The following is a 24,551-nucleotide window of genomic DNA, read 5'->3' as shown; positions in this document are numbered from 1 at the left end:
GTTTGGGAGATATGAATTCTTTTCTTCTCCATTTTACAGATGATGAGACTGAGGGAGAGAGGTAAAGTCATTTATCCAAGGTCATGTCCCAGGAGGTGACAGTGCCGGGATTCGAACCAAGGAAGCCCCACCAGGCATACAAGGCTGACTCTCTCAGATAAAAAGGAATTTTGTAGGTGTTTGTTATTTGTGCCAGGAAAAAAAAGAGGGACAATGGGAGGGGAAATGAAGCAGAAAAAGAAAAGAACCAGAGGAAAAAAATGCAAAACCTGGAGAAGGATGAGGCGCGGGCTCTGCTTTTGATAACAATGTGACTGAAAGGATTTTCCAGAGGTAGATGGTTTAATCTGAAATGTTACATTCATTTCTGATCAGAGTACGTTGTGGTCCCTCCTCGTGACCCCCAAATCAACTGTAAATCTAAAATCGCTAAGTCCTCTAGAAATCAACAAAAGGACAGAGTTTCACATTTGGGCTAATGTGGCATTGAACAAAAATTTTACAGGGGGGAAAAAACCATGGAAAGCATGAGCCCAGAAATAGAGGTAGTCAACAGATCATAATCCCAGGTAGTCTCAAAATCCTTGGATCAGGCTTTGGACTTCCAGGTCACGGAACTGTGGTTCAAAGAACCTTTTCTAAATCTCAAGAGTAAGGGGGTTCCCAGCTGACATTTGCATTTCAAGTTAAGCAAATGATCTTGTTTTCTCCACTATAAATTAAAGGGGTGGGGGTGGCATAGTCTCCAATTTTAACAATGGAGCACCACGTTCAGCTCAAGGAATGCCATGGGTCCCTGTTTTAGTTACAGTAGGAAATTACATGAACACTTTTAAAGATAAGGTAAGAGTAATAAGAATACTTTCAAAAATTTTTCCTTTATCGGTGGGCAAGTTTGTTTACTCTGATTGGACAATTTCTGTTCCAGGTCGCTTTCAGTTTTTAGGACGCTCTTGAATTACTGTAAAGATGTATTTCCATGGGGCATACAGAAATCATTTTCTTTCATATATAAAGCCGAGATTCTCCGTTCTCTTATATGCGCCACCACAGCCCAAACAAGGACAGGCAGGCTGAATGAGGGCCAGGCCAAGGCTGATGACCTGGTTAAATGTGTACCCCGGCTGTTAAAGCGCAGCTGAGGCCCTCCGAGCCCCCAGGACTCCCAGACAGAGCTTTAGCAGGTGGGCTTCTCAGTAGAGTCAATGAGAACGCTAATAAGCTTGTCTCAGCTGGATGATGCTCTTTGCATATCTTTGCATTTCCTTGTTCTTCCAAGGAGCTGCCTCCAGGAGAAAATTCATGTGGGTCACCAATTGCAGTGCTCCCCAAATGGTTTGTAGAGGTTGTAGCAGACCTTATTTGTTGCACGCAGAACTAACTTTTTGGTTACTTCCCCTTAGTTCTCACAAATTAAAAAAAAAAAATAGATTAAGCAACATCGGTGGCTTTTAAAAGAAGATATTTTCATTTATTCATGCATTAGACAAGTAATAGATTGTTATTGAAGATTCCATATGGGCTGAACCCTACGCTAGGCACTTCAGGGGTTAATGGAGAGCAATAATGGTATTTATTAAGTGTTTGCTATGTGCCACCCACTATGTGGAGGTCATTAAATCCACCATCATGATCAACTCTTACCCCGACCATATGAGATATATCCCTGAGGTACACATTAGGAAACGGAGGCTCAGAGAGGTTAAGAGCTTTGCCCAAGCAGCCTGTAGGTTGCAAAGACTAGGTATCATCTCTAGTCTACGTGACTCCAGGGACCTTTTCTTAATAAGTCTAGTAATACATGGTTCTGGCCCTCAAGAAGTTTATAATTCAGAGATGTATAGAACTCCATATAGGAAAAATCAGTACACATTAAGTGCTATCATAATGGCTTGATCAAGGTCCGTTAGCAAGACAGATTGAAATAATACTACATTCCGCACTTTTTGTTGGGGACATTCATTCATCCTAGGTCCTTGAGGAAAGATGCAACCGTCATGGTACTCCAGGTGAGTGAACACGGAAGTGACAGCAAAGGGTCAGAAGCAATAGCTCAAGGGCAGATTTGAGACAGCAATAGAGTTCACTACAGGAAAATCATAAAGCATTGGGTGTGATGCTTGGAAACATGGGTTCAGGCCAAGTCAAGAAGTATCTTGGATTTTACAATCACAATAAAAATATATCGATGTGTAGTGGTGACCAGACATAACCACTAAAGAAAACTCAAACTTTAATCCAGTTTCTCACATCAGTGTGTACACTGTCTATTAATAAAAACCACCCAGACATTGTAAATTTCTTCTACTTTGCGTATCTTCTTTCTTCTCTCCAGTTAACATAGACTGAATTTCACTAAATCGCACGGACAATCCAACGTAATTCTAGGTTGTAAGGTGTCACAAGCCACAACTGTACTCTTGTACTCCCCTCAGGTTCAAAATTTAGGTTACCTTACTAGTGATTGAGATGACATCTGATTTTTCTTGAGGATTAGATGGAAAAGAACTCCTGAAATCAAGCTCTTTCAGCCCTCTGATTCTGTTCTCCTAGGTTGAAGGATAAAAGGGGGAAAAAGGAAAGAGGGCCAGGTACATCAGAGAGCTCCCTGATACCATAAATATTCCAGTGTGTGTGGGGGGCGGAGATAGAGAGACAGAAGGCGCAAGCACGTGGACGTGGTTTCCCCTTTCCCTGTATTAGGTAAGGATGCTAAGTATGGCCGTAATAGCACAACCAGTATGTTCCCCTTTCAGTAAAGACTTTGAGTTAGCCATTTTCTACAGGGGAACAATTACATGGTGAGGGAAAGGGTAACAAAAATTAGAATTTTTAGACAAATAATTTTATTACATGGCTCCTGAAATATTTCATTAAAGTTTCTGATTGTTCTTTCTCCAAATAGACATCATGTTCTTGGCTGTTTTCGAAGACTATGACTTTGATAGAACTTAGTAACGTGTACCTGTATTTATCACTGTTCATAGAATTTCTTAATACTTTAAATATTTCTGATGGAATGTGGATAAGAAAATGGTTTTTACCCTCACGAATCGATTCACTAGAGAGTTTTAAGACTTGGCCTTCCAAAATCAATGTCTTTCTGCCTTGCCGTGTCCCACCGGTTAACACAGACTGAACATTTTTCTTCAGGAGGCCAAGGTAGAGATGGACAAATTGGGGTTTCCTGTGTGCAAAGCTGATGTAGGGTAGAATTTAATTCTGTACTGCTACCCTAGGACCTGTCCCTAGCCCTTCCTTACGGAAAGGCAAAGTTTCACAGGCAGCCACAAGGTGATTGTAAATCACATTTTGCCCCATGAAAGAGAAGCTAATCCTAGCAAACGTGGTGTTCTCGTTCCTAAGTATTTGTGGACCGTGGAGTAGACGCCACTAGATATTATGCTGTTTTTGCTATGGCAACGGCAATGCATTGTCATCTAAGTGTTCGTGTGTGCATAATATCAGAGGCCGGGTGCCGACAGGACAAACCACATCAGCATGGGGAGCGAAGTTGATGTCGCTTCCCTTGTTTTGTTTTAATGTCCTGCTGAAATATCTCTGAAGCCTCACAAGACACTTTGCTTTGATCAACATCCTTCAACGTTCAAAGGCATCCTGGAGGTGTTTGTGAGACAGCTGCTTGCTGAAATAACCTTGATTGCTTTTTCTAAGAATTGTCACTGCACGCCGCAGAGATCTGTGGAGTCTCTATCTAGCAAAACTGCTGACAGTGGCAGCCAAGTTCATCTATATTCAACATACTAAGTCCCCCCCCACTATTTTTCACAAGTGACACCTCATATGATTGTGTGCACAAATGTGCTTAAATATAAGTCTTCGAAGAGACTGCCCATTTTTATTCTAAATACTCGCATAATTTTTCTTATACAAAAGTAACACATGCTCAGTTATAGAAAATTCGGAAAATTCACAAACACGAAAAGGAAAAATACCCTGACCACCACTGAAACCTAAGAGTGTTTCTTTCTAGTAATCTATAATATGAATAGGCTTTTGTTTTGTATATTGTTGCATATAATTGTAATTAAAATGTATACAGAATAGAGTGTATAGGTTTATTTTTAAGTAATTACATAATACATGCCTTTTAATAGTAAAAAAAAAAAATCATCCTGGTATTACATTGACATTCTGATTAAATCTCCCCTTGTTCTGTCAACATTCTTATGTTCTCCTCTTTCAGTTCCCAAGCATCACCAATACTCTCTGCAACAGAAAAGGAAAAAAGCCAAGTTAAATGGTTGGACGCTTAAAGAAGTGCTGGTTTGGGACCCACACAAGTCAACTTCTGAATTGTAGTTATTATTATTATTGTTATTATTATTGTTATTGGACGAAAGAACACAGTGGTCTTCTAAGTATTCTGATTCACTGTCCCATGTGTGGAAAAGTGAGTTTTCCAACTACGCTCGGGGAGCTCACAGAGGAAAGCTTGTCAAGGTGTGGGGAAGATAACTAGCAGCCACCTGGATTGGATTGTGGGGCAGTGACGGGAAAGCCATCTGAAGAAACTGGAGGATGAAAAGCCATAGAGATTTAGAAACTTTCGTAAGCAGAATAGGAAAAGAGGAGAGAAGAACGGGAAGAAGAGAAATAACTAATATTTTGGTTTGGTACCTGGGCCAGGCGCTGTGCTAGGCACTTTCAAACATTACCTCATTTGTCTTTACAATCGTGCTATAAAGCAGAGTGACACTTTGAAGCACAGAAATGTTAGGTAACCAGCCATTTTTTTCTAGTCAGTAATGACAGAAAGCTATCAGTTAGATTTTCAAAGGCAATCCAATCAGAAAAAAAAAAAAAAGTTTTTTAGACATTTGTACAGACCACTGAGAATTGACAATAGCTAAGATTTTGTAACATTTGCTTGACTTTTTAAAAAAATATTTGAAATAAAATATTGTCATCAAGAGTTCCCCTTACCCTCAAACCACTTTCTTATCTTCCTGCTGGCAGCGGCTGTTAGTATCATGGATGGGTCCTATCTTTCTACTTTATTTTTTAAATTATTACAGGATTTTGAAATTTTTGGTTTTAGTCATATCTTTTTATACCAAACACAGACAACCATTTTAAAAAGGTAGCAGGAAGAACTGATATGGAAAAGCAACCAGTCAGAGAAAAATGTAAGAGAGATCTTCCTCTGAAAGTTCATTTTGGTCGTACCATAAGTGGAATTCATCTTGCAAATTCCTATATGGCCCATCAAGATGTCTTCAATGTTTCCAATGTTTAAAATACATAGCAACACTTCTCTTCTTTGGGAGTTTTTATTTATTAGAAATAAATGCATCAGAAATAAAATCAGAAATTAGAACTCACAATGACTGACATTGGCAATACATTATTAGAGAATAAATGTTTGCAAAAAGAGCTCAGCATGGTCTCTATTATTTCATTATCTAAGATTATGTATGAAAGTTACATTTTTAAAAATGGTTGAAGAATTCCAAACATAAGGACATGAAAGCAGCTTTTATCTATTTTGATGAAAACATGTTTGTCTAAACACAAAGATATAAAATATAACCTTTCACATTTATCCTGGAAAATATTTTTGATGAATATTTATTTAATGTGGATTAACAAAGGGAAGGAACAATACAATTTTGTCTGTTGTGAAGATGTTGGATATTGTATTAAATTGACTTCATAGTATTAAATACCGTGCTGATAGGAAATATTTGGTTTATGAGCTATATACCAAAACCTTGAAATTAATGAGAAATTTCTATAATTGTTCGCAAGGTCTCATATTATTATGGAAAAGTTTTGCAAGTGAAAAAAAACAAAAAACAAAAAACAAAATTCAAAAACAAAAGCCTCAGAAAGTGAGGAATGCTAGGTTGGAGGCTGTCCAAGGCCTTCCCACTCTGAAATGCCAGGGCTAGAAGGTACTCATCCTTCCTCCACCCACGAACCGAAGGCCTTGACGGAAAGAAATGGAAAAAGAAGATATATAATAGCTCTGGTGCATCGATTCACCCATGAGGCATAAATCAAAGGGAAAAGTCTGGATTATTTTTAGGAAAATCTATGTACCCCCAACCTCAGATGAACCTTCTTGGACAAAACAGTCTCACACAATAAAATGCGAAGCTTGAGAGTTGTACCGAACACTTGTTCTCAAAACTATTTTGACTGAGAGAACTTTGAATTTCCCAGAGAGCAATATTTCTAATATGACTAATTATTCTTATTTGTTTTTTCTGCAACGTTGGCTGGCTAACAAGGTTAAAATGTCTAGCATCTGCTGAACCTGAAATGGCATAAAATGACTGATGAATAAATTGAGTACGCCCTCTGGCCTTTCTCCGGATGGAACTCCCTGTTGTATTTTGGGGAAGAGAGTGAGTGTGCTAGGTAAGTAATCACGGCACTTTGGTGTGAAAATTATGAGAATTATGGAGAAATATATCAAAGGGTTGAATTCAGCATTATCGCAAATTAGCTAATCTAGTCTTTTGGCACAAAATATGCAGCCTGCTTTGTACGCATTTGGAAGGTTTTAAAAACAAATCAGTACAGCCGTACAGTCAGGACCACGCTAAATAGAGCTGCTGAGACGCACTCGCGGCTCCTGCGCGGTGGGCCCCTTGTGGACAAGCCACCACATCCGAAACACCTCCAGCTGTTGGAGGGACCCACAAGAGAAGCAAGTGCAGACGCAGACACCCTCAGTCAGATAATTACCTCGATTAAGATTCTCGGAATTAAACGGGGTTTAATCAAGGACCCTGGGAAATTGTGAGAACGCCAGTTTTCTGGGCCTGTCCGCCTTCCCCGCAGATGGTAGGTTGCCAAACAAAATCAAAAGAGTCTTAATTACAAGGATGAGAGGCAAAGTCAAAAGGGAATGAGAGAAACTGTGCTTTGTGATGGAGATGGACCAGGACCAATCAGCCGCACTCTCCTCTCTCCCCCGCAGGGACAGAGCTACAATGCATCCAGCCAAACACACTAGCAATATTCCTCGACATTCCCGACAGTCTGAGGGGCTGAATTAATAGCGAGGCCAATACATCTAAGGGAGGGGCTGATACCAAATCCTCTGATGACATACGCGAACTTTTTAGGCAATGTTTGGACTGATATTAGAAGAAAAACAACCATGTCACTCCAGCTGTTGTTAAGAAAGCATGACCCCGCCGGAGTCTAAACCAAACCATTACTGGAAATAAATTGCCATATAAATAGAAAGACTGAAAATCAGGGATACGGGAAGGCCAATGTTTTTTCTCAATTTTCTTGCTTCCTCTTAGAGTTTGGATCATAGGCAGAATTGATTCTAAAAGTAATCCATTCCATGACATGTGTCAATATCACCTTTAAAGTCCACTCACTACCAACACTAATGTCCTTGTCATGTAGGTTGCCACATGTAGGTTCCCACTGTCCTGTATGTCTCCATTTGGTCTTTCAATGTGCAAAACCTCATATTTCTATTACTTTGTTTTTCATAAAATTTGGCCTATTATTATGAGTAACATCAAGGAATCATTATCTGTTGGTGGTAATTCATCTGATGCAGCCACTCTGGCGGTAGAACATTATAAAAACCATCGTATCCCCTCCCCAAGTCATACTTATGATAATGTCTTCTCACATAAGTTTCATGTTTTGTATTTTATAAATTAAACATAAATCCATCCCTGTCCATTTTCCTGTTATTTACCATTATTACAAGCCACAAATACAAACAGTTCATGCTCAATTTCCCTGCAGGTTTTCCTCTTATCGGTGCTCTCCAGTTTCTATTTCTAGGAACTTGCATTTTTTTTATTCTTTTGTTTGGATCTTCAAAGATTTCCTTCAAACTGTTCTTCCTACACACCCTCTCCTTTGGCCTCTAAAGCTTTACATTTTCTCTTTTTCTCAGGCTCTATACCATCACCCCCATATTCCGAACCCTAATGAGTGATAGATTCTTCTACTTTGGGCTTCTTATTCTTATGATTTATTCTTAAATTTTCTTCCATTTATGCATCTGGAATGATCTCTGTGGCTCCCATGTCTGTACTTCTGAAGTCTTAAAGCTAACTCTCTGACCATATGTTATTAATTGCCTCTCCCTGCCCGCCCCCCACTAGATCCTCTACACAGGTCTTTCCACAGCACTTTTGCAACTAATGCTCATTCTTATTTTGTTTTCCTTCTACCTTTTCTTGCTATACAATTGGCTATCCTATTTTCCACAATTCTTCCTGAAGTTCCTAAAGTGCCTTCTTGTAGCCTTACTTTATCTAACAGATAAAGAGATTGCACTCCAATCCTACAAATATAGGTTTCAAGCTCAACCGAATGATTGGTTTTCTCGGCTGCATGTGTGTAGATATGCATAAGCAATTTTTGTCACTCTTTAGACATTATGCACTCAAAACTTCCTAACTGCATATTAAATCCAAAACGATTTGTACAATATGTTGATATATGCAAAGTAGCACAACACTAGTTAAGAAGTGAAGGAAGTTGGATTTTAATTCTAATTCTGTCACTAACTTTATGGATAGTTTTTGTTTTGGTTTGATGTTCATCAGGGAACACAGTCAACTAAAATGGTTGGTTTGTTTATACTTTTACCCTAAGTGAATATGTCATGTATTTAACCTTCAAAAATTACTTTTAAAAAATAAACATTCCACTCTCCCCCTATAACTGGCTCCAAAAAAAAAAAAGCATTTTATTTTATTTTATTAATTTATTTTAGAGAGAGCGAGCGTGAGATGGGGAGGGGCAGAAGGAGAGAGAGAATCTAAGCAGACTCCCCGCTGAGTGCAGAGCCCAACCCAGGCCTTGACTCCATGAACCTGAGACCACAACCTAAGCCTAAACCAAGAGTCAATTCTCAACTGACTGAGCCATCCAGGTGCCCCGAAAACATTTTTTAAATGTATAAATGTCCTACATGTATCTTTTGTAATTTTGTTCTACATACTCTTTTATATCCTGAATTCTATGGAACTTTATTAGTTATTTAGAAAATGAACTCTCTTATTTACTTTTGAATTGGGCATGGAACCCTAAGAAGGTACCACTGCACACCTGTTACAAAGCTACAATTAAAAGCACTGATCACATCAAACGTTAGTGAGGATGTGGAGGAACTAGAACCTTCATTCACTGCTGGTGAGAATGCAAAGTGGTATTACCACTTTGGAAAGTAGTTCAACAGCTTCTTAAAAAATTAAACACATACCTGCCAAAGGATCCAGCCATTCCACTCCTACACATTCATGCAAAAAATCAAGTATATGTCCATAAAAAGACTTGTTGTTAATGTTCATAGCAGTTTAATTTGTAATAGCCAAAATATTGGGAACAACCCAGATGCCTATCGAGAGGCGAGTAGATAACGGACAAATGGATAAACATACAGCAAACACATAAACACCGCGGTTCATCGCACAACAGAACACAACTCAGCAGTAGTATTCATCCACATAGAAACATGGATGGGGGGCGCCTGGGTGGCACAGGGGTTAAGCGTCTGCCTTCGGCTCAGGGCGTGATCCCGACGTTATGGGATCGAGCCCCACATCAGGCTCCTCCACTATGAGCCTGCTTCTTCCTCTCCCACTCCCCCTGCTGTGTTCCCTCTCTCGCTGGCTGTCTCTATCTCTGTTAAATAAATCTTTAAAAAAAAAAAAAAAGAAACATGGATGGATCTCAACATGGTTTTGTTGACTAAAGGACTCAGCCCAAAAAACCATATTGTATGAGTCCATTTAATAAAAATTATAGAAAATGCAAACTAATATATAGTGTAGAAAACAGATCATTAGTTGCCAGGTAAATGGTGGTGAGGAGGTGCTTGAGGGTGGAATTACAGAGACACTAACTTTTATGGATAGTGAAGTATATTAAACATCTTGATTGTGGTGATGGTTTCAGTGATACATAAATATGCCAAAATAGATCAAATTATACATTTTAAACATGTTCAGTGTATCGTGTATCAATTGTATCTCAATAAAACTGTTGAAAAAGAAAAATAAATTGGAAGTGGAGAAACGTCATTCCACTCAACATCTGGAAAATGAAATTTAACTTATATGAAGACATCACTCAGATAAAAAAGGACTTTTTAGCTTGCTGAGTTTTATTAGATGTTGTAAAACTAACTGTTAAAGTTTTTAGTATAATCTTGTCTTAGAAACAGGAAAAAATAATTAAAGCATATTTCTTCTGTTCTAAGGTGAATATGATTAGAACCATGACATTTGCTTAAATGTCACATTTTCTTGAATGTGTGAAAACAATCCTTCTGATCAAAGTGGTCAGAGGCACAATAGAAGCTTGAGAATATTCTCTCCAGTCGGTATAGGGCAGGCCCCAAAATAGAGGTTGGCTTTGAGATATTAGTGTCGGGAAACCAGAAGGGACCAAGACCCAGTACAGCAAAGTAGCCGAGAGTGCGGAGTCCACAGCAAGCCGTCCTGGGTTTGAATCCCAGCTCTGACACTGACTTGCAGTATAACTTGGCAGATATGGAACTTCGCTGATCTTCAGTGTGCTTATCTGTAGAGTGGGTGTGATAAGAGTGCCCACAACACAGTGTTATAACAAGCACCAAATGAGTGAATTTAAGTAAAGCACTTAGATATCTAGCACTATAAAGTGCTATTATTTGTCATTCAAGAAGAACCCATTATTAAACTACAAAATGATCATTTGACGTCACCCTAGATCTAGAGTCAAAACAATCACAATTCTATTAATCGAAAGTTTGATAAGGAAAACAATAACTTGAGTCTAAATTATAAAAAAAGAAATTAGGGGCGCCTGGGTGGCTCAGTCGTTAAGCGTCTGCCTTCGGCTCAGGGCATGATCCCGGGGTCCTGGGATCGAGCCCCACATCGGGCTCCTCTGCTGGGAGCCTGCTTCTTCCTCTCCCATTTCCCCTGCTTGTGTTCCCTCTCTCACTGGCTGTCTTTCTCTGTCATATAAATAAATAAAGTAAAATCTTTAAAAAAAAAGTAATTAGAGGTAAAACAGTTAAAATTTAGTTGGAAGAAGTATGTATGTTCATAAGCTTTAACAGATCAGACTTCTTTATTTTTTCTCTACCTCTTGATTTTCAGTTAACTAATTTTAGAAGCTTTGTTTCTTGACTTGATACCCCATGTAACCATTACATGAAGTAATTCAATGTAGATATGAACCTAGGTTTAAAATGACTTAGTAGGGGCTCCTGGGTGGCTCAGTCGGTTAAGCGCCTGCTCAGGTCATGATCCTGGGGTCCTGGGATCAGCCCCACGTCTGGTTCCCCGCTCAGTGGGGAATCTGCATCTCCCTCTCTCTCTTCCTGCCACTCCTCCCTTACACTTTCTCTCTCTCTGTCAAGTAAATAAATAAAATCTTTAAAAATAAATAAAATAAAAATAACTTAGTATGCAAAACTGTTGATAAAACCAACAACCACATGAAATAAAGTAGTTTTAAAAAATCTCTTCATTTTTCTCAAGTAACACCTGGTAGTAACAAAGTATTACCTTACAATTGTACCACTATGAAATGTTACTATAAGGCCATCATTTCCCTAGTATAACTGTTAAGCTCTTTTGAATTTTAGTAAAGAAAGCCCAGTCTCAATAATAGGGAGGTCAATATAGGCATATACATGGAATTGAACTAGAACGAGAAAGCTTTCGCTTTTATTGCTACATCCCCAGCATCTAGAACAGTCCCTGGAACATAATAGAGTCCCTGTCAGTATTAACATCATGAATGAATAAACAAGAATCAAGGTAACTCTGGGGACCAGCAACTCTGTTTTTATCTCATGATCTTCATATTTTCTATTTCTCTTACTTCAAACTGGCCTAATGTCCCCACATTCTTTATTTCCAGATCCCAGAAAGTGATCATTTCTTTACTGTAACATTACTATTCATCCCTGCTAAGCAGCAGGGCTACTAGCCCACCTACAAACGCAGACTACTCTTTAAGTATCCATTCCTGGTTCACATTATGAACAGTGCCCGTGTAAGAACAGTCTAGTGGTAATATCTGGGGTAGGCCAATGGAAGTGGAGGAGAACATTCTCAGTGATCATAACCACAAATCCAGTCTAGTGAGCCAGTATCTGAGACGAGAAGATGGACCTAACTGGCAAGTCATGAGGAAAGAATTTATATCGAGTCCTTGAAATATTCAATGTAGCAACTCTGAACATCGAGAGATAATATGATATGGCTACTGAAGAAAATTGCTAAGAGTAAGAGTTAGAAAGAGGAGTGCAGCTATAAAAAAAATTCCAAAAAAATCTGAATGACACCTACCAAAGAAAACAATTACAGGGCCCCCAATCAAGACTGTCAAATGATCTTAACTTCTCTGTTTCAGTTTGTCAAATCTTGACTACTGACAGATTAGCTAATATTTTTATCACAATTGTCTGTCTTTTTCATACAAGCTCTTTGAAGAAATGATCTGCATTTTAAAGTATATTTACATAGGGGCGCCTCGGTGGCTCAGTCAGACTTTGGCTTGGGTCATAATCCTGGGGTCCCAGAATCGAGCCCTGCATCGGGCTCCCTGCTCGGCTGGGAGTCTTCTTCTCCCTCTCCCTCTGCCTCTCCCCCTGCTTGTGCTCTCTCACTCTCTCTCTCTCTCTCTGTGTCAAATAAATAAATAAAATCTGTAAAGTATATTTACATAGAACTGTTCAGAGTACTCACTATTACCACAACCAAAAATGTGATGTTCATTTCATCCTGGGTCATATGTCTTTTCTTAAGATAAGTAACATCTCTAAAATTACAGGAGGAGATTAGACATAGACTCGCAATTTTACAAAATTTTTATTTTTCCCTAGGACAAATGATACTATAACAAAGGTAAGTAATCTAAAAACGCCTAACTTGCCAGGAAAGAGAATATAGTCATAGAGGAAAAAATGACCTTAAACAAATGCAGAATTAAGTTCTATTCTAGAACTTTCAGCTCGGCAGGATCGTCAGTGTCCTTATGTGTTATTCAGCCCAACACTTCGATTACATAAAGGAAAACTGAGCTTCGAAAATATTGATGATCCCTCTTTCAGTAATGGGTGGAATAGAGAAAAATTTGTACACCATCAACAGCCTTGACCTTACTTACAACTCTAGAACACTACCCCTAACATTTGCAGACATACATACTTTTCTAGGACATATAGTATACTCATCATGATAAACAATGTGTTAAGCAATTGAAACAACTATACATAAATTTTAAAAACATAAATCATACAAAGTATGTTCTCTGATCACAATGCGGTAGAACTCGAAAACAATAACATTTCCAAGATAACCCAACATATTTGGAAATTAAATAATTCACTTTTAAATAATCCACAAAGTTAAAGAAGAAATCATAAGAGAAATTAGAAAATCTTCCCAAATAAATGAAAACATATAAAAATTTCTTCGATGCAGCTACAGTAGTGCTCTGAGAGAAATTTAAGAACTTTATACCCAAACGAAGTGTGGTATAAAATCAATTGCTTATGGTTCTAAGTTCGGAAGCTAGAAAAATACAAGCAGGGTAAATGGAAAAAAAAAATAGAAAGGATGAAAATTGTTGAAAATATAAACAATAGAAAAAAACGAACACACTGCAATTTGGTTCTTTGAAAGATCAACAATATTGATAAATTCCTTTCTAAGCTGATTAATAAAGAGAGAACAGAAATCACCAATATCAATAATAAAAGAGAGATGATCACTTCAGATCTTACAGATTTATTTATTTATTTATTTTTTCAGATCTTACAGATTTAAAATGATACTAAGAGAATATTTTTAACAAATTTTACTCCAAAATATCAATAGCTTAGATGAAATGACAAACTTATTGAAAGGTGCAGCATACCACAACTGGCACAAGATGAAACACAAAATCAGAATGTCACTATCAATGCAAGAAACGGAATTCATTATTAAAACAAACCTTCTCACATAGACCGGTGCTAATACTATTTTCTATAAGAGCAATATTATTACAGAAAGGACTTATGTAATGTTTGTCTTGTGTTGTATGATTATGCTATAATTAGTTCTGTAATAAAATTATTCGTTAATCAAAGTGTATGAAGTTGACAAATTATTAATTATATGTAATATTGCATAAACGTGATTTTATCTAGTATGTTATAGGTTTATTGTTACATACATAATGTTTATTATGTACCAGATAGTTTACATACATCATTTCATTTAATACAACAATTCTGTGACATAGGTTTTATTATCTCCACTTTAATCAAGGAAGAGACTGAAGAACAAAGAGGTTAATTACCTAAACTCATACAGCTAGGAAGAGGCTGAGGAGGCTCTAAGGTCTGTTGTGATGGATTGAATTTAGAAGGTGGAAGGAAGGCGTTTGACAATACTCCAATGTTTCCAGATGGGGTGACCAATGTCGCGTGGTGCTATTAACGGGTTTAAGAACGAGTAAGAACCACACAAATTCCACATGTTCGTGGAATTCTTTATTAAGGAGTTCACAACCACCACTATCTTTGTTTTTCACACCAACTCTTGGATATGAGAGAAGTGAGACTCACATTGGTTAACTTACTTTCACTGGATGATGCAGCTAGCCAACAAAAAAAGCCAGGATTCAGACCCATGACTCCTAAAGTCTTGCATTTCTAACAACTATACTGAGGGGAAAAAAGTGATTCCAGGTTAAGATATACTAATGATATATAGCTTTCTTCTTCGGACCTCAGAAAGCACTTACAGCAACCAGGTAGTCACGGACGCCATATTAACAGTTGATATGCTCTGTTCTGCTTGCCCACACAGAAAGCTGCCATTTTAGTTTTAGGAAAGTACAGTAAATCTAATGGGAGACACATTAGAGCTGGCATATTAAAGCCGATCTCCAGAGTTGACATGCCAGGAATTTACATTCCCCTCGAACCCCTCAGGTACCGTAATTCATGCTGAGAGTAAAGAGCTTCGTGATACGCAAGTTTGGCTTTGGTGTGGAGGGAAGAAAAGGGATGATGTCAGAAGAAAGACTGTGAGTGCTTCACAGTATGGTACCACCTGAATTGTGTTGACTCTGATCTGGACCTACCAGCAACACTCAGAACAAAAGGAAGAAGTGCTTTTCCTCCCATCTCAAAGCGGACAGTGGAAGATTCAGCTCCTTCATCCCTGGTATAGGTGCTGACAGGAGATGACAGCAAGTGCCACACTCTGGCCGGGACCAGGGCAGCCAGTGCAGTGACTATGGATCGACACCTCCATACGGTGAGCACCAGGGCATCCAAAGAAGGGTCATGGATGCTTCTCTATGACCCAGGGACCACTGATGGTTGTGCAAGGCAAGAGTCCATGGGAGGCCCACTGAGGCTCGTGGAGGAGAAGGAGGCTTGGTGTCCATACCAAGGATGACATGGACAACAGGAGATTGCTTCTTCCCATTATCCCATGCACCTGGCTGACTTGCCCTGGCTGTTGTGACCTGGGCGAACACACATTAGCAGTGTTCATTCTTCCTGTCACTAAGCGATTTTTCAGAGCTCTGCATATCCAGTTCTAGTCAGTTATTCTAAAACTCGCTCCAGGAAACCTGAGCATCTAGTTTAAAGTCAGGATTCCTTTTTATATAGAGGATGCCGAGTAAGTTCCAGATTTATATTGCAGGGTTTTACTCATGCCAGAAGCTAATATTTTCCAAATTACATTTATTGGTGTATTTTAATGCCAAAATGGTTTATAATTTTGTTCACCTCTTCATATTTAAAAAATAAAGTTATACAGTCACATGATTAGATGTGATAAAAGCTCAGAGAAGTGTACGATGAAAAGTTAAAGCCTTCCACAAACCCACACCTTGAGTCCCTCTTCTCAAAGGGAGCCACTATTAACAGGTACTTGTCTGTAAGTCCAGAAACAATTTCCATGCATATAACTACATATATATTTTTTAAACATAAAAAAATGATCATACAATACTCACTTTTCTATACCATAATTTTTACTTGATAATGTATTTTGAAGATTTTTATTCAATCTACATATACATATCTTTGCTTCGGCAGTGTCTGTTACAAGAACTTAATTACAGTGCCTTATTGTGATTGATTGTTCTTATGAAGAGAGCTATAATCACATCAGTGTACTTACATTTAAAAAAAAATTTTTTTAGTATAGTTGACACACATTACATTAGTTTCAGGTGTACAACATAGTGATTCAACATCCCTATAAATTATGCTGTGCTCACCGCAAGTGTAGGGACCATCTGCTACCATACGGAGCTATTATGATATCATTGACTATACTCTCTATGCTGTACCATTTATTCACATGACTTAACTGGAAACCTGTATCCCCATGTCCCTTCACCCACCTTGCCCATCCCCCACCCTCTTCCCTCTTACAACCATCAGTTTGTTCTCTGTATTTATAGGTCTGATTCTGTCTTTGTTTATTCATTTGTTTAGCTTTGTAGATCCCAGATGTGAGTGAAAGCCTATGATAGTTGTCTTTCTCAGTCTGACCTATTTCACTTAGCCTTATACCCTCTAGGTCCGTCCATGTTGTCATAAAGTCTCATTCTTCTTATGGCTCTGTAATAGTCATCTGTGTGTGTGTGTGTGTGTGTGTGTGTGTGTGTGTGTGTGTGTACCACATCTTTCTTATCCATTCATCTACCTCTGGACACTTAGGTTGCTTCCATATCTTGGGTATTGTAAATAGTCCTGCAATAAACAGCAGAGCATATATTTTTTTGAATTAATATTTTTGTTCTCTTTGGATAAATACCCAGTAGAGGAATTACTGGATCATATGATAGTTCTATTTTAATTTTTTGAGGAACCTCCATACTGTTTTCCATTGTGCCTGGACCAATTTACATTCTCACCAACAGTGCATGGGAATTCCTTTTTCTCCACATCCTTGCCAATACTTGTTATTTCTTGTCTTTTTGATTTTAGTCATGTCTCACTGTGGTTTCAATTTGAATTTCTCTGATGATCAGTGATGTTGAGCATCTTTTCACTGTTGGCCATCTGTATGCCTTCTTTGGCAAAATGTCCATTCAGGTCCTCTGCCCATTTTTTAATTGGATTGTTTGTCTTTTGGTGTTGAGCTGTATAAATTCTTTATATATTTTGGCTATTAAACCCGTGGCTATATGGTCAATTAATCTATGACAAAGGAGGCAAGAATGTCCATTGGGAAAAGACAGTCTCTTTAGTAAATGGTGTTGGGAAAATGGGACAGCTACATGCAAAAGACTGAAACTGGACGACTTTCTTACACCACAAACAAAAATAAATTCAAAATGAATTAAAGACCTAAATGTGAGACCTAAAACTATAAAAATCCTAGAAGAGGTCAGAGGCAGTAATTTCTCTGACATCAGCTGTAGCAACATTTTTCTAGATCTGTCTCCTAAGGCAAGGGAAACAAAAGCAAAAATAAACTATTGGGACTACGTTAAAATAAAAAGCTTTTGCACAGCAAAGGAAACCATAAACAAAACAAAAAAAGGCATCCTGCTGAATGGAAAAAGATATTTGCAAATGACATATCCGACATCAGTGTACTTATATTTTGATGTGCACTTTAAATTTCAAATATATTTCAGATTTGGTAAATATTGCCAGATTTCATTTGAGAATAGGTTTCGTCGGGTTCCAGTTTCATCAACAGTGTATGACAGGCCTTCTTTCCCTCCCGAACTGATGTTATTAACCTCTAAAACCTTTGTTTCACTGACTAAACCATTACTATATGGTAGTAAATAATACGGGTAATAAATAGCAGAAATTTGAGGCTTTGAACGTAATAAAAATAATAGTAATGGATGAGTGCACCAGGTTTGTTTATTAATTTCAAATTATGGTTCTATGTTCCATGGGTTTGTTTTTTGGGTTTTTTTTTTCCCCAGTATGATATTGAGGTATTGAAAAAGTGAGAGAGAAAAAAATCACTTGGGATTCCTTTGAAATTAAATGAAAGAAGATATAGACTTTCCTCCCATTATGAATTGTGTATTTTCTACATGTCCCTTAACAAATCAGCATGGAATTACATAAGAACCCCAAATATTGAATTTTCTGGAAAATCAAATATTTGTCTTGGAAAGGAGAAATGACAGCCACTAAGGATAGTTAAATGAATTTACCAATAAGAAATACATTTTATCACATCATAGGATGTATCTCATTGACAAGAAGCTTTTATTACATTGATTTTAGGAAGTAATTTTTATTGTACATTTGTACTTTTCCGGATGGCATAGTCACTGGAGAAAGAGGAGTCAAGGAGAGAGAAGAGTCACATTTAAGAGAGGAAGAGAGAAAGATGAGGAGAGTGAAGAAAGGGAAGAGAACGACAGAAATGCACTGGTGTGAAATGGCCTATTTTCATTTCCTTGTGGGATTCCCTTTACTTAGTAAAAGATGATTCTTTCAGACATAGAAGATTCATGCTGCATAATCCCAACTTATAACATTTTCTTCTGAATTTTGGTTTGATTTTGATGAAGCTGATCCCTGAGCTGACAGGGTTCACATTTGGGGGATTATCAGGTGTAAGTCAGCAGAAAACAAAATGCTTAGATGAGAATGAATGATAACAGAATACGCTTTAAACTGTTCAGCTTCAAAGAATTCTCATCCAGAGTGATCAAATATAAAATTAACAAAGGTTTATTCACCATTAGTTTTGTTCTAAATGGCACGGGAGTGTTGTGCACAGGGAGCACGGATACACATGCTACACGGTGTAAATGTTAAATCACGTTTCTAGGGTGAAAGCTGATAAGCAGAGAGCAGCGATCCACTGCTCCCCCAACCCCTCATTATTCCATGGAGACATACGCTGAGATGAGCAGAGTGGGCTGGATGCCTTACGGCTGAGGGGCCTGCCCTTTGAAAACCTCATGTATTTATAAAATCCAAGAGGTAGGAGGAGCCTGTGCCGCTAGACAACAATGGAAGCTCCTTGTCTAGGAGAGAAATGGTGGGGGGTGGGGGAGGGTGCTGGGAAAGGGCCTCCAGCTTGCTCTTCCACCAAACTAACCCCAATCAGCTAAACCAGGTCTTTATGAAACTGCCAGTAAGCAAAAGGAGGACGTGCTTCCAGAGTCACCCAGATTTGTCTCTCCTCTGCTAGTCGGCATAGTACCCACTGAATGAAGGTCCTGGCCATACAAATCCCACTACCATTTTACAGAACACAATTAACTCGTGTCTTGGATTTGAATCTAAGTAGGATAAACATGACCCAGCTTTTTTGTTTCTCCATTTATGTCACTGAGCATTTATTCATTATTTTGGAATTCTAACTCTGTTATTTGCTATATTGATGACCTCGAGCAAGTGACAGAACTTCACTAAGCCTTAGCTTGCTCACTTGGAAACCAGGGCTAACAATGCGTTTATCTGAAGGTATTGTTTAAGGAAGAAATAAAATAAGTCATGTAAAATGCTTATTGAAGTACCTGTTTCTTTCTTTCTTTCTTTCTTTCTTTCTTTCTTTCTTTCTTTCTTTCTTTCTTTCTTTCTTTTTTTAATAGGGAAGGAAAGAAACAGACTTTTCTAATTTGGTTATCCTGGAGAGGGAAAACCATCTAATACTAAAAGCCCTATTTAATAAAATTCTTACCGAAATAGGACATGTTAAATTGACGTCTCTAGAAGTTGTTACTCCCTAGTTTTTAGATCTCTGTGCATACCATCTTCTATTTTAAGAAAACAATGTGGAGTCTATGACATTCCTGAATCTTATGGTAGGAGGATGTTTCTGTATAGTTGTCCCATCTTTGAGACAATGCGTCACAAATGGCATAACTAAAGCATAGTTCCCAAACTAATCTGAATATCCAGTGTAGTCAAATAAGTGCAGAGCAATTAATTCCGCATTTATTGTCGCTATTTAAGGACTAAGTAACAGAAAGGTCATGATTCTGATCTTTAAGCCTACCGTGTTGAAACGGAATTGTGTAAGTATTTTAATGTGAATGACAAGGTCGTAAAAATTAATCTTCAAATATCTCTAGTTTTAAATTCATAAAACTAAATTAAGCCCAAACTCTAATCACCTGAGAATTTTTAATTTCTTCGCTTGTAGTTCTTGGTACTTCTTGATGTGGTTAATGTTGAAGCTCGGACCTGCCGCCGCCCGTTTCAGCTCGTGAACACGTATTCTGAGCAGAATCGAATGTCTCTCGGTATTAGTTTTAGGGAAACAGGACATCAAATTCTTCTTTGGGTATTCTACAAAGGGCTTTTGAGAGAGAATGTCTCAAGAATATGTTTGACCTGAGGCATATCTGAAATGGAATAATAGAGACATGTGTCAAAATAGACTATTCTGTTACCTGAAACATTTCCCCAAATCTCCCACTGGTAAAATAATGACATTTGGTTCTGAAAAGTAGGGCCACTCTGGTGGGAACAGGCAGAGTCATCACTCCCGATTTCCTAAAATCTTCAGGTACCAGAAAAAAATGCCACATTTTCCCCATTTGAGAACTCAAGTTAAAAGGCCTTCAAAAACAGAAAATAAGTGAAAACTTTACTGTCTTTTAGATTTGGGGCAGGTATACAAACCATTACCTCCTTTAGTAATTTGTCTCTATCGGATGAAATGGTTGTATTTTTGCTCACCTCACATCATCCATGGGCATTATGGGAACCTCTGAATTTTAGAGTTGCTATTAGGTCACTTGCCACCATTGGGCAAGCTAAGAAGCCTCAATTTCTCCACCTTGACTTCACAGATTTAAAATGAGGATTAAATGTGGTCATAAATAGCATGACCATTATGTAAGAACCTCAAAAAATGCAAATTCCCTTTTATTTTGTGGGAAATTTTCCAAAAATATCTTCACACAGAGGCATAATAAAAGAGCAAATGACTGAGTCTCTGCCCCAGTTGCTAAGTATAGGTTCCTGAAATTCACAAGACGCAGTAAGTTCAGACAGTTGCGTTCATCAATTCAAGCAGCTGCCAATTGATCCCTTTCCCCACTAGCTAGTCTCATTGGAGTAACACAGTATAATGTGAAGAGATTGGCTTTTAAAGTCCAAGAGTCGTGAGTTCGAACCATGACTCCACCACTCCCCGGCGGCATCATTTACAAGGGACCTATCCTTTCTGAAGCCATCTACAAAGTGAGGTGAGTGCTAAGCTCACTGTCATATTGTATGCGGTACTGCATATCGTAAGCACTCCATAAATATTACGTTTACTCCAATGTTGCTCTTTTCAAAGAAAAAAATATCAGGTAATGTGTAGAGTTTGAAAATTCCTGCAAATCAGAAAAAAAAAAAAAAGACATCAAACAGAGAGCTTTGAGCAGAGGGAAAATAAAGGTATTAATTAGGAAAACACAGTAAAGAACCCGAAAACCACCTAGTTCAAAAAAATACGTTTCCCTCTACTTTCTCTGACATTACAACAAAAGGCTATGACATCCGTACATTTCAAAATATCAGTGGGCACTTTATTTGAGGTGTTTTTTTTTTATATGAGATTCTTGAGTTTGATTTCTAGCTGTCAATCAAAATGCTTCCTTTAATCGTAACAGTTCCTATCCCTGAATTTTGATATGAACCCCATTATACGTTATTGAAAAGCAGCCTTTATAAACTGTTGCCATCCAAAGCTAATGAATAATGTAACGTGTTGTTCATATTAATTCATAAAATCCGTAAATAATGAGACGTGAAATCTAATCAGTACATTTTAGACATCACTGTTTCTCTTTAAGGATGACGTGATGAGCCAGATTAAATTGTAATTGTTATTTTGTTAAACGATTCGCCATTTAATCCATATGACATCTGTATCCGGTGCATTTTAGCTGACTCCTAGGTAGCTAGCTGTCTGCCACCAAAATAACATATGGTCGAATTAAATAGATGTCGTCACTTGTAGATGGGTTCAAATTTTACAAAAGTTAAGAAAACTATCTAACTCACAGAAAGTCAAAAGAATTCCAAACCCCTCTCCCCTCCAAAAAGCTATGTGCCAAGTGGAATACAATTCTCTCAGAAAATAATCACCTCCAGGAAATCCCAAGGGGAGAAGTTGAACACATTGTCCCATAGCCTCTGCATTGATTCAGCATAAAGTAGCAAGAAAATTAAAAAACTGGTTTTGTGTACAGAAGACAGTGTCTGTCTCTCAATACTTTTACATGAACTCATCTCATTCTTAGTCATGGAAAGAAAACACCTACACACTTCTATGAAACCAAAGTCAACAGAAATATCCACATATCCAAGATAAGGATTTTTGTCAAAGAGGAGAGATGTGCTGAAGGTATTCCTAACATCAAATAACTTCGTTTTTGTTTTTTTTTCTTAATTTGACAATGTTTCTTTTGCTGAAAGAAGCAGAAATGCAGCTTCCAGGTTCATAAGCTATTTCTTTTTCAGAATCTCCCCAACTGTCCAAAAGTATAAAATCTAGATCTCTTCAAATAACAAGTGAGAGACATTTATCCTTACTTGTAATTGTTTAAATAGAAAGTAAAACGATATTAGAAGAACACTTTCGATTGTAAGGCAAAGGTTTTGGCACAAGCAGTATCGGCAAGCTTGTGGAGAGGGCAGCGCTTTGAGATCTGTTGGTCAGGATCCAAATCGGTGCAAACGCTGGGGCGGACATTTTAGTAAATAACTAATGTACAACCTTTCAAGTCGGAATCTCTCCTGTAAGAATTTGTCCTATGAATGTACGTGTGCATGTGAGCGTGAACATGCATGAAAATGCCAGTTGCCATGTTTGTTTGTAACAGCAAAAGAGTGGTGGCTCCACCACCCAGTGAACGCTGTGTGACTATAAATCGATGGCCTTAAGCAGAGATGTAAGGCTGGTCAGCCACCCAAAGCACCTCAAATGAAAATAGCCTCCTCAGTTGGGCTAGGAGACCGTGAAACACATTCCTAACATCTAATGGAAGGGAAAATTAAAAATTCTAAAAATGAGTGAATTAATGAATGAATGAGCACTTCTTTAGTGCTGAACTAGCGAACTCAAAGTTATAAAATACACAACCCTGACTGCCACGAAAGGATCTCTCTCTCCTTCCCGTGCTTCTGTTTTTACAAATAGTGATTCTGAGCACTGCGGTCCCTAGAGATATGTAATTTCTCCTCGGGACCAAGATTATGGAAATTATCTTTACAATTAATTTCAATTACATATAAGAGCAATTTTTCTTGGAGCACCTGGGTGGTTCAGTCAGTTAAGCAACAAACTCTTGATTTCAGCTCAGGTCACAATCTCAGGGTCCTGACATCGAGCCCTGCCTCGGGCTCCGCAATGGACATGGAGCCTGCTTAAGATTCTCCCTCTCCCTCTGCCCCCTCCTGAAACATAATAATAATAATAATAATAATAATAATAGTTTAAAAAGAGCAATTGATCTAGTTCACTTTAAACTATACTCGCTTGAATGTAAATTTCTCAGTAAGATGTAAGTTCCATGAGCTAGATTCTGTTTGTTCAATGTTGTACCCTTACTCGCTAGCACCTAGAAGAAAGAACAAGTGACACGCAACAGGCAATCAATATGTATTTGCTGAAAAACCAATATGGTAATTGTTTTTTTTTCTTTTTTTGTTTAGAGAGGGAGAGGGAGGGGGAGGGGGAGGGGCAGAGGGAAAGGAAGAGAGAGACTCCCAAGCAGGCTCCACACCCATTGCGGAGCCTGAGACAGGGCTCTATCTCATGACTGGTCCTGAAATCATGACCTGAGCCAAAATCAAGAGTCTGCCACTTAACGGCCTAAGCCACCCAGGCGCCCTCAATAGGGTAATTCTGATGAAGTTCTTCCATTGTAAATAGTTCTGATGTAATTGCCTTGTTCTTCAAAAAAATAAAAATAACGAAAACATCATCTTTGTCCATGATGCACGTTGGTCAATACGTTCACTATTTATCTTAAGAATCTTCGTCATTTGGATCATGTACTGATTTAAAGACGTCTCAGGACTTCCAAAAAGTAACAGAATCTCCAAGTAAGCGGCCGTCAGTTTCAGGTGAAAGCGGTAGGATCTGTTTTCATTCTATAGACTAAGATTACAACATTTATGAAGAAAGCTCAGATATATTAAAAAGGCAACTTTGTTGTAAAAATGGCTCTGACTTTGATTAGTTTTCTCATTTAACAATGCTCTTTAATCCAGGGTCTCTCTGTTTTTATCTGTAAAGTTGCAGGATTGGGGTGGGGCAACCTCTGAGCTTCATTCCAGGTGTAAACTCTTTGATTCTATGACTTTGCAAATACCAATGGGACAAACTGTACCATCAATATGGACTTATCCACGGAACAGACGCCAGACAGAAATTCACCCAGGAGGCAAAAAACAGACAAAAACAGAAAACCAACAACAGTCTATTGTCATCTCCACTCTTGTGCTGCTGTGTACTTCCAAAGAGAACTAGAAAAAAAAATTTGACATGAATATTCCTCTACACGGAGCATCTCTTTTCTCTCTCCCTTACCTCCACACTTTCCACATTTCCACAGCCTTCCATCTCCAAGTGAGAACTTGCTGA

The 24,551-nt window shown here is 38.2% G+C and overlaps 1 long non-coding RNA gene across 2 annotated transcripts in view; it reads right to left on the bottom strand.

Moving 5' to 3' along the window:
- Positions 1–13,776: 13,776 nt before the first annotated feature.
- The window catches only part of LOC123781360 (uncharacterized), a 355,277-nt gene continuing 344,502 nt past the window's right edge, over positions 13,777–24,551 (bottom strand). For both annotated transcript variants that reach the window (XR_015727475.1, XR_015727477.1), the window contains one exon: positions 13,777–20,310. This is a non-coding gene — a long non-coding RNA (uncharacterized LOC123781360). The remainder of the gene's footprint in view (positions 20,311–24,551) is intronic.

Source organism: Ursus americanus, chromosome 18 (assembly GCF_024610735.1).
Source record: "Ursus americanus isolate L20-20 chromosome 18, mUrsAme1.1.p, whole genome shotgun sequence".
NCBI classification, from domain to species: Eukaryota; Metazoa; Chordata; class Mammalia; order Carnivora; family Ursidae; genus Ursus; species Ursus americanus.
This window is presented reverse-complemented; position numbering and strand designations above follow the sequence as displayed.